The sequence below is a fragment of the Falco rusticolus genome, chromosome 5 (assembly GCF_015220075.1).
Source record: "Falco rusticolus isolate bFalRus1 chromosome 5, bFalRus1.pri, whole genome shotgun sequence".
NCBI lineage: Eukaryota > Metazoa > Chordata > Aves > Falconiformes > Falconidae > Falco > Falco rusticolus.
The window spans coordinates 76,762,245-76,774,381 of NC_051191.1; positions in this window are offsets into that span (position 1 = coordinate 76,762,245).

Consider the following 12,137-nt stretch of genomic DNA (forward strand, 5'->3'; position numbering starts at 1 on the left):
CTTGTCTAAAGACCTTTTCAAACTAGCTACACCCCTACCCCACCAATTTAGAAACTGATCCGGAGGAATTATAGAATTATAACTGATCTCAGTTGACCCATCAGGGTGACCTATATGAAAATATTTTTAGCTGTAGACTCAATAAGCCTCTTAACACCTCTTTAAGAAGGTATCCATGAAAAGTTTCTTATTTTGGATTTTTAATTTTTTATGGGGCAGACAGCCCTTGGAGTGTTGATGTCAAGGGCTGGCTTTCACAGCTTACCCAGCTATTCACGGCTATTGCTAATAGATGTTTTCTATGAAGAGAACAGATTTCTTGCTCCTGACAGCATGAGAAAGTCCCACGTTTATCAATTTTTCCACTTTGAAAAGCCTTTTGGGCAGATTAACGGGCACAGAGCTGCAGCGTGTGCTGGAGGAAGGCTGGAGTGCTGCCTGGTATTATGGCAGCAGAGCAAGGAGTCTGCCCACAAAGGAAAAGGGCAAGGAGGAGGGGCATTCAAGGACAGGCAGGAGTGCAAGTGCTGTCCTAATGCCAGGAAGATGGTAGTCCTTGTAAGATGAACTCAGCTGCTGTCACCTTCTCTTCTAGCAGTTATTGTAATGAGTCACCAAAGAGAGCAGCTGATGGCTCCTGAGCAGGTGCTACAGCTTGCACAGCTACCTAGGGTCATGAGGAGTCACGCTGCTTCGTTGGCTTTCTGAGACTAGAGGGCAGAGCCAACTGTCTACAAAACAGTGCTTCCAAGACTGATCTCTTTGCCTTTCTCTGATCTTCACTCTGTCCCTTGGCTAGCTTTGTCTAGCTAGACATGCCCCTAGGCCAGCTTCCTTGCTCCCTTGCACCAATATGCCTTAAGCCTCTGAATCTGAGCATGCAGCTATCAAGTACCTCTTCAAGAAATAACCTCTCATAATGTCTGGATAGCAGATAGAAGCAGGGAATTTTTACTTCGGTTGTTCCCTATTATAATTTTACTTGTGCTACTAAACATACCTCAGCCTCAGGAACTATTTGCTGTGAAATGAAGCCATTAAATGTAGACCCTTGGGATATGAAAAACTTGCTGTAGGCTGCAGTGTGATCTCCTGTATGTTTAGTCTATAGCAAAGGCCAAAATCGAATAAACAGCCCAGCATACATGGACTGAGACTGCCACCATTGTGGCAGCTAATCATGACTGAATCTTATATTTCCAGAGACTTCACCCTGCTCTTTGGGGCCAGGATTTCCACAGCCCCACACAGAACAGCATTCTCTTGGTACTCATAAAAAGGCCAAAAAGTGTAAGCAGACACCAAAGTTAGAAAGTGTGTCTATAAGCATCTATGTGTCTATGTAGTTAAACCATTTATGCTAATAGTTTGTGATAGAGTAACACCTCAGTTTATAAACCTATTATGCAGGGAAAGACCTAAAATTGTGTTCCAGTGCTTATGCTGTTAGTTGTTCGATAGATACCAGTATTAGTTTTTGTGGTACAATGGAGGCAGACAAAGCCACAGGGAAGTCTTCTCTGAGTAGAGAGATATCAAAATATGTTCTTTAATTTATGCCAGAAGAAGCTTACCCTGATGATACACTGAAAGTTCCTGTGCATAAGGGATGATTACCTGGCTGAACTTTGAAATGCCCCCATGAAATTATGCCAGGCTTCTAGTTTTGCTTGGCAAATTTAATGTAAGATAAAGATTAAAGCTATCAAGTGTGTTGTCTTTTCGTTTCCGAACATGCAGAACTTATGCTTATGTTGATCTTGGCAACAAATGAGATTAAAAGAGGTCACCTAAAGATAAGATTGCTTATCCCAACTACCTGTGCTCTTTCTTCCTTCTAGTCCCTCAGCTAATCTTCGCTTATACTGCTTCATGCCTGTGGTGAGGGGGAAAAAAGCAATGGTGTTGCTTCTGAGCTAGTCTAGAATTATCTTCCCCCTTCCGTGGAGCATCCAGAAATGATGAAATGCTCTTGCTGTGGTAGGAAAAAACCCCATTGTGTTCAGAGAAAACAAACCTACCAACCCAAAAAAGAGCTTGCTACCGCAGAGTGAACACTCTGGCACGTGTTGCAGTTCATATGAGCTTCCTGTGACCTTGCCGTATTTCCTGGGAATAATCAGTATTAGCTTCATCTCTTGTTCAGTGCAATACATATTATCCCCTTTTAGAGGTGGCAAAGACGGGATTGATCTACTAGCTATCAGAGCTGCAGTGTCTAACTCCAAACATCATCTTTTGCTGAAATGAGAAGCACAGTTCTGCTACATGTAATGGGTTTGGGACTGTGCCTTGTCTAGGTGTGTGTGCACTGAGGGCTGAGTGGGAAATCGGTGGGCAGCAGTGCACCCTGGAAGAAGGGTGGAGAGAAATAGGGGATTTTGTTATTCAGAACTTGACTCCAGTGCGATTAAACTTTATTCTTTGCTTTTGAAATTGTTTGCATTAACCAAAGTCAGCATTTAGATAGGGAAAAGACAGTCATTATATTTACTGCTATTTTTACATGTGGTATTTCATTCCACATGACAAGTCAGGGCCAGATCTATCGCTGTGGGTAAAGTTGAAGTTAAAGAGTTTCTCTGAATGTACCAGCTGGGAGTTAAGATCAGTCTGGTTGTTTCACAACATCACTGACATATCACTCCACAGCCAAATTCCCTACAGCAAGCCAACGTTCAGCAGCTGGGAGAAAGAAGGGGGGGAGTGGTGAGTACATGTGGTGTGACACGATGGCCCAGATTAGTAAATTAGAATGGATTAGGGAAGGGAAAGGGAGAAAAGGATTTTGTGCCTTCCTAGTACATGGATGAGAACTTAAGGCATGAGAATTTGACAATTACTGTTTTGTACACAACTTAAGATGGTTAAAAATGTAAACAGTGTGGTCCACTGCAGCATTTCTCAGAAGGCACGCATGCAAACATCAGAAGTGCATCAGAGGGCATCTATACATGCCTGGGGACTACATACATGGAGCAGACTGGGGGAGAAGGGGAGGTGGACAAAGACAAAAAACCCCACATTTTCATCACTCTTATCACAGCAGAGACAGAAACTGCAAAAGACTAGACTTCTGATAGAATCGAGGGCAGATAGGGCAGCAGCCTGGCTTCCATGGCATGGGTTTTTTTGGAAATGGCAGAGGGAGGTGAAGGTCAGTCTCTTCCTGTGCCAGAGGCGGCTGACTGACCCACTAACCAGCTTGGCTGGCACTGTGCTGTGCCCTCTCCCTCGCACACCCGAAGGAGGGAAGCGGGGGATTCCCACAAGTCACAAGATGAGATGATTACAAATGTGCCTTGGCACCCACAGCCTCGCTGCACTGACCCCCATCTTAAGGTGAAGTTACGCTACAGACAGAACCAGTCTACTAGCTGGCTTCTGCCGAGAAGTAAAAGACTGCCTCTGGTGCTTATTTAGCTGCTCCTTCCTAAGCCAGTTCAGCTTTCTAACCCAGCAAACTATTCACTTCTGTCTTTCTGAATTTAGCTAATTGAATTGGCTAAGCCTAGGATCAGAGAAGTGGCAGGAAAAGGAAAGCAAGGCAGGGAACATACAAACATGGAAGCAAGAGGAGGAAAGAACAGAGAAATCATGACCAGGACAAGCGGCAAAGGGATGAAATATGGAAGTATCAGGAAGTGAAGGGTCCTTGGTCTTGCAGTAGAGCAGAGCTGGGAAGATGTCAGTACCCCTGGTCCGAAGAAACACCTATGATAAGCTGCATAGTTTAATATTTTAGAATAAGAAATCTTACAAGTAAGGATAAAACAGTGAGGAAGGTCCCAGAGCACAGGGTGTCCCTCTGCCTGAGGGGTTTGAGCAAATCTGACTGAGAAAATGGACAAAGTAATTATTACAAAAAAAAGGAACCAAAAAGTGATAAGCAACCACCCATACATCCTAGGAATACATTCACACATTTCTACTGTGAAAACAATGGGCATCTGTAGATGCAACCGGCTATTACTAGAGTGAGGAAAGGACAGCTGGCTTAATGTGAACTTTCCTAGAGGAAGAAAGCTGTAAAATCATGAAAAATGGAGCACAAAACAGCTATAAGAGGATGTATTGATTCTGTTCTCATTTTTCAGCTTCTCTTTTGCTGACACAAGAATAGGATTTATCACATCTGACTATCAGATCAAGAGAAAAACATACTAGGGAAAGGTTCATATCAAACTAGCAAATATGTAAATGAAGATCAGATGCTGCAGTCAAAAAAATTCAGCAGAGCATCAGCACAGTGTATGAACTGACTGCTTGTTTGGGAAATCTGCTTCAGTCTTCAAGAATTTAGTTAAAAATCTTTGTGTGAAGGTATTTCTCTAATGACAAATTCTGAACATATATGCTTATCAAAGTATAATCTGTATTAGAAAATGCATATTGCTATGGGCTGTTCATGTAACACTAGACAGTGAGCCCTGTAGCGTGAATTTGACTGAACTAATTGACTCAGAAGTAGAAAAACAGCAAACGTACAATGAAAATGTGCATGGATTTTTTCCTTGAGAAACGTCAACAAAATTTGGTAGTAGTCACCACTGACCTATAAAAATAACTCTAATATGAACTCACTCTGTATACAACGTCAAATTCCTGGATGAGTTCACATGAGTTAGATTCAGAATGATTCAGTTATAACAGGGACATGAGATGCTTGTGTTTTATCAGTTAAATCTTGGGGTGGGCTGCATTTTAGTCAGCTCTTATCACCACAGTGTTTTAAATGAGGCCTTCAGTCTCTTCCCATGGAGGCCAATAGAAGTTTCTCAAATGATGCTAACATTGCTTATAAATTGTCTTTAGCTGAAGAAGGAACTCTAGTTACATTTTCATTATAAACATTAATAGCGTACAGGGGCGGGGGGGGGAATCTATCTTTCATTTGTCATCTTATGTGCTCTCAGATACCTCATTAATTTGTTATGCTGAGTTACTTGTAAGATTGTTGCACAATAGTGAGAGAAGTGCTAAGTCCTGACAAATGCTTGCTTTGTAGAGAGATGATTGTTTAAACTGTTCCTTCACCATCACATCCTACACTGTTGTGTGAAACCCAAGCCTTTATTCTCCAAAGCTTTATGCCCATGCTTAAAGGATGTACTCCAGGGTCTCTAGTCAAAGGGAAATACTTTCTCTGACCTCACTTATCACTCTAAGATTGGAGTGTGAGTTTGTGTACTATGAGAAATTCTTTTTCATACAGCTGTTTCCAAATTGATAAGGAGTTGCACTGGTCTCAGCATACTAATCATTGACTGGGGACATTGGGCAACTTCTTAGCATTGTACATGTAGAAGACAATTAATGGGACTACATAGATGTGCTCAATTTCTGCTTTTACTGTCTGCCCCTACCTTTGTTCCTCCTCTTTGCTGTTTTCTTTAATCGAAGATGAAGCTAGAGCCCCCTTCTCTGGACATGTTTTAGCAGAACAGAATGGCAGCAGTCCCCATCCTGTCATTCATCACCCAGGGTAGCATGTTTGCTCAGGATCACAGCTCCCTCCTCACATCAAACGATACCACAACTACACACAACTTCTCCTTCAGTTATCCCTGCTCCACAACTGAAGTTCAGGCAGCCATACCACACAGGTGGCATGTCTCCTTTCACTTAATCCCTGCTGCCGTATTTTGTGGGTATAGAATAACAGTTTGTCTTCCCAGTACAAATTTTATACTATTTTTCTCACTGGAAAGCATCACTGAAGTAAGGGTGACCACTCAAAGTAAAAGTGTTATTTGAGCATAGCAGTTCACTGATTTCTAAAACTAAACACAAATTCACCAGCAGATTTGAAATGTGAATACATTGATTTGCAGCAATTGAGGATGTGCGCATGTCACGTATTTTTAAATCCTAATACCAAAGGGATAGGGAGTTGTTGATTTATAATGGCATTTAATCAACTGGTGACATTGGAATTCTACAGTAATATTCTTGCTGATTGTGAACTGCTGTAAGATTCCTGGTTAAGCTGGGAGCATAACAAACAGGTTCTCATTGTCTGCTGTATAGATTATTTGCCTACTAAACAAGTAGATCGTATCTAGTGCCTTTTAGATTAAATTGAAATGGTAATTACACCAACAAAAGGAATTAGGTTTGTTACATTCACCATTTCATCAGCTCTCTTGAAACACTTGATCCCCTAGGATAAAATTTACACCGTAGAGTTAAGGCTGTGCCTAAACTTCCTGTGCACACTTGGGAAGAATGGTGAATTCTTCAAAATGGGATTCCCAACAGCCAGAGCCTTGCACAGTTAGCTGCCTAAAATAACTGTCAGGAGGATGATGAGGATGGATGTTTCCTCTAAGCCAATGAGAGATGCATAGTTGAGATGCCTTCTTCACTGACCTTAAATAACATCCTTCGTGTATAAACAAAAAGAAAAAGCGCTCTTTTCCTGTTAAAGCAGAGACGTAGGACAAAGGGCTTTCCCCAAGTTGTCCCCTTAATTCAGTGATTAAAACAGAGGTCCAAGCTGAGGAAGGTCACTTATCACAACTCCTGTAACACAGGTGGTTGGCCCATAGATGGAAGTGTAGCCAGGTTTGATGGTTTCAGCCACTCCAGCTATGTTCTGGAATAGCTGCTCCAAACTTCCAGCTCCAAAACCAGAGTCCCCAGAGAGCTTTTGGGAAATGGCAGACTCTCTGAGTTGTCTCTTCTTTCCTCTTCATTTTTAGGAAGCCTAGAGACTACAGAATTAATTTAGTGTGACTGGCTATGATAGGCACTGGCCGATTGTCCAACATCTTCACAACACAGGGATAACTTTCATTAAGTTCCTCAGATCTCCAATAGTTGATTTGAACAGAAAGGTCCCTAAACACTGTGCAGCATACAGTATCTATCACCCCTGTCTAGGCTGTCTCCCCTCCCACCCCCGGTGTCTCTGCTGCCCTCACCCTCTCTTACATGTCAGTGAATGCCTTTTCCCAGGTCACCTGGCTTACCTGAGAAACAAGGAAGCTTGTCCATGGTGAGGCTGCAGGTGGGTAGCTGTTCAGCAGAAGGATGGTTTAAGTTGAGAAATACCCCAGAAGAAAAAGTTATTTCCTGGCAGCATAGTCCCTCCAGCTGATTCACTGTGCACGGATGCTTGTATGAGCACAGCCAAGGGTGGCAGAGGGTTGGTAGTGACTGCTCATGTTGGTATTGCTGCCAAAAAGCTGACTAACAATTTTTGCTGTGCAAGACAAACTGTGTGAACTCCTTTGGACAACCTTCTGTGGCACTTGTGAAGTCCCTGCTCCTTTTGTGCTGGCCTTATGTGGTTCTGTCATCCAGCCTGTGGGCTTGGTTTAGCAAGGTGCAGCTGTTTGGTATAATTTTCTTCCCTTCTCCAACTGGAAGGAAAAAATCCAAGAATTTCAAATCCCTGGTGTTTAAAGACTCAAGGGAACCAAGACTAATGTAACAAAGGCATTTATTTATGCAAAGTATGTTTATTTCCCACACACACACTCTGCTGACAGCATCTTCACCTACGTTCAGCTCCATAATCTTCTCTCCAGAATTTCTTACCACATTTTCAAATGTTAAGAAGGGGCTAATGCATGCTAACCAGCTTACTGGTTACTATTTACACAAGCAATTATTTCATTTTATTACAAATGTTAGTTCCACACTGTTCTCATGAGTTTCTACCTCTCAGGGGTGCTGAATGAAGAACCAACTGTTTCTGTGTCCACAGTTTCTCTGCAGAATGGGAACCTCTGTAAGCAGTGAATGAAAATAACCTTCATGTGTATTTCCTGACTGATGGATCATTGTGCTGCAGGATGAGATTCAAAATGCGTCATAACTCTTGGGAAATATTATGTCAGAGAAATTGTTCCTTATATACATATCTATCTCTAGATTAATCCCCTAAATGTTACAGGTATTAGAGCTGAGAATTCAAATATCTAGTCCTCAGAGCAATAACAGGTTTAAAGTCTTTTCTTAGGTCAAGACCAAGGAGGAGGCTTTGCTGAGAATCTATCTCAGCAGCTGTGATAAGGTGCTATTTATTAGGACTTTAAATGACAAGATATTAGGTCTTTAAGATGCAACATTATTTGCTATCTAACAGTTACCAGATACAGTAATATCCATAATTGTAATAAAAAATAATAATATAGTTAATGTAGAAATGACAGCTTAAGGGAGAAAACAGTGGCTCCATTACAAACAGAAAAAAGAACTTGTTCTCTGCAAGACAAGCAGAAAAATCTAACTCCAGTGACTATCTGAATTTCCCCCACAGTTTGTTAGCCATACTCTTCTTTTCTTAGTTTTCTGTCTTAAAGAATAACAAATCCTTCAAAAGTAACTAATAAAAAAAAGCTAAGGTTGCAAGTTAGCAATGGGCATGGTCATTGCTGTATCTCATTTTCTAGGATATATAAAGTTGTACGGGATCTTTTGCAATAAACTGTTGCCACATACATATGAGGCCACAATGTTATGAAACAAAAATAATGTGAAAATATATTTTTTAAAAAAAGACCATGTTCATGTGAAATAGTATTAGGCTATTTTTTCTGTGCAATAGTTTTGAAATTATGAAGAGTAAAGGCAACGGTTGTGATATCAGACCTGAGAAGCAAATTGTAACTCTCGGGATTTATCTGTTTAACTTGGAGAATGAAAAACACAGATCACACCAAGGAATTCAAGATACAAAAATTCATTGTTTCTCCTACCAGAACCAGTTACACTTGTTTCCAGCTACCCTCCAATACGAAAAACATGCTAACTGCTGGAGGATTTTTCCTGTTTTTAGAAATAAATTGACAAAGCAAGGCTCTGGTCACAGAATTCAGTCACTGTTTTCATTCCTTTACCACGAGGTGGATAGCTCTTGATTGGTGGTGAGTGGATTACACGCACTGTGGAGTAACTAGACCCTTGCCAGCAGCACAGTGATGCTGAGTGCATGATGCACAGCATGTAGCCTTTGCACTGTGCTGTTCTCTACCTGCTGTCATTTAAAACACATTATGTTCTTGGGAGAGACCCGTTTACAAACAAGTTGGTCAAAGATAGGTGCCTTTTCTACATCACTTCCCTCCCACATCACTTGGAGTAAGTGAGGGTTGGCAGCAGAATTAGCACTTCAACAGACAGAATTTTTAGTACATGGGATGCATCTAAACCAGAGACCCTCCCATATATTTTGAGATTCAGCAATAGTTACAATACCAGCCAAAGGAACCAGAGAAAGTACTTTGGATATAGCTTCCAAAATGAAATCTCCAGTTTTCTAAGAGCATACAGGTTGAAACGGGGCCTGTGAAGACTTTTTTCAAAAGCTAGCCTACTACTCCCATGCCTCAGCCATATCACAAAGAAAATAGGTGTCTACCTCTACAGAATGACTTAGTGTTGGATCCTAGCCAAAGGTATGTGAAATGGATGGTTGATTTTTTTTTCTTTTCTTTTCTTTTCTTTTCCTTTAAAAAAGATTATGGCAGAATCCTACAGAAAACTCTAGAGGTTGCTTTAACTATCTGATTTTAGATTTTTGTATTGCTTTCATACAGATCTTCATAGTTGATTTCCCCTTGCCCAAATGAGAGCCTGCTAGTCCACAGTCACAACTAAAACTCAGAGAACAGGCCTCTTATCTTAGTTCAAAGAAATCATTAGGATTAGGCTGTGAAGCTTGGAAGCCGCACTACAACTGATAAAACTGTCAGCATCTACGGTATTATGTATACAAGCAAACTTTTGAGATCATACTCTTAAATTTCTACACCTTTACTATGCTCTACCATAATCACTCAGGAACATAATCACCAGACTATTCACCCAAACCCCATAATGTTGCTCAAACTCTAGTAGATCAAGCCCAAGGGAAAAGGCCGTAAGTAGCTTTCACTGAAATGACCTACTTTCCATCTCTTGCCAAAGAAACCTGAGCAGTTAACTTGAGACCTTTGCAAACTTAATAGGCTGTGATATAACATGCAAAGAGGAACAAGGCCCCACAGAGTGCCTGTGTTTTTGCTGGTTGATGTCACTGTTTTAAACAGAACGGGAAGCCAATAATGGAACAAGAATGATGCCTGTGCCAAGTATAGTTTCTCTGTGAATGTTAGTATTGAGTGTAGTGAAGGCATTTCAGTTGATGCTGCAAACAGATTAAATACTTATTTTGGCCAGGAAAACTTAAATATCCTGTCCTTGTCGCTGCTCCCCAGCATACAGCCCTGTGGCAGAAGTCGGTGAAGAGAGCGGTGCAAGTGTGCATGTGGGGCATTGGCATTGGGAATGTAATGGGATTCCTTGTCCAGGTTATGATCGGTATTTGTCCTCGGCTTACCTCCCTCTGTAACTCAACACTTCTCCGTTCCTGCCCTGTGGCTGGTTCTTCATGCATTTTAAACAGTAAAGGCTGTTTAACAGTCTTCTGGCCACCAATCCAGTAGGATTTCCCTTATGATCTGCCCAAGTAGGATGATCATACAGAATGATGATACAAAATGAGTAAAATCAATCTCTGTTATCAATTATAATTTCTGTGGAAAAACTGGCATTGGTCAGGGGAACATAACCAGGAGTTGCCTGAATAACAAAGACAGCATAGCTCCTACTCTTTCTCCCCTGCATGCGTTGAAACAAGAGTTAAACTCACAGCATCCCATATAAGACATCTCAAAGGGAGTGTAAGTGGTCCCTTGATTTTGATCTTTGGATACTTTTAGGGAGAGGAGAACAAGGCTTTCTATCATGAGACGAGGTTGCATTATTGCATCTGAACTACACCAACAAATGCTTTGTGTTTCTTCAGAAGATTTTCACAATAGAGCATTCCCAGAAAGGTATTAGGCAGAGAGGATGTCTTGATGTTTTTAGTTTAGGTAAATTATCACTTGATAAGGCCAGAATAATGTCACAGACACACATGATAGACTGTACTAGCAAGTTAAGGCAATTTTCCTGGGCTCCAGAAAGTCTAGTAGGTACTTTGTCATCCTTCTGGAGAAGTGCTAGGCTATTGACTTGGCTTAGCGCTCAGTAAATTAGGCTTCTCCTCTGACTTTGAAACTGGCCTTGCTGAGTGACCCTGGACCAACTTCACTACTATATCCTTCCACCTCCTCCATGAAAATGGCTGTCATGATACATCAATCTCTTCTAAAATGCATTATGAAAAGTGAGAGACCAATGATTATTAATGAATCCCTGAAAGGCAAAAAGATCACAGAAAACATTCGCTGTTTCCAGTCAGGGCTTAGCAATCGTCTCTTGGCGTTCATATCCTTCGCCTTCTGATGACAGAAATTCTTATCAGATTTTCAAGGCTGGCCAGGATCTCAGACCCAATGACTTATCACTAGTGCAGTAGTGCTCTTGCTACCTCCTGTTGGTGCTCTGTCGTATGTGGTTCCTTTTCCTATAAATTCTATGCCTCCAGCTATTCTAGTACTTAAATGGTTCCTTTCTTCAAAGGAGTTAAAGGTGCTTTACGAGTGTACTATCAATTTCTCTCTTTTATAATAGATTTGATTTAATTTGTATCTTAGGAAGTTGGCATGCCTATATTATGATTAACATGGTAGCTAGACAGAAAGGATTAAGGGAGAAGCTTTCAGTGGTTAAATGATGGACACATGGCATGCTTGTTGAATTTATGTACCAGATATTGGGTAGGATTGTACCCCCATCAAACTATATTTGATTTTCATCACATTGCCTTTCAGGTCTGTCTGTATTTTCCTGGAATTATGGGGAAATTATTATGGACTGGAATCAGTAAAGAATTTGGGATATGCCTGCAACACAGATTGCAGCATAGTATGTGTCGCGATTCTTGAGATAAATGGGACAATCTTCAAACTGCGTATTGTACAACTGCAGTAGGGTTAGTTGGTAGTGCTTGTGACGAGGTTGCATCAGCTTTCTCAGAGGTCCCAGATTTTAGAGCTAGCTCCAGGATCTTTATCCTAAACAGCTATGTGCAGGGCAGTAAAACCTGCAGTTGGAAATAAACGAATAAACTGAAAAATGTGAGGGGAAAAAAACCCCACACCTAAAAAAACTGAAAGAAAAAGAAGGGATTAGAACAGGTTTTGGGAGGAAGGACAATTATCTTTATAGGCCTGGAGATAAAAGGGAGATGAGATAGC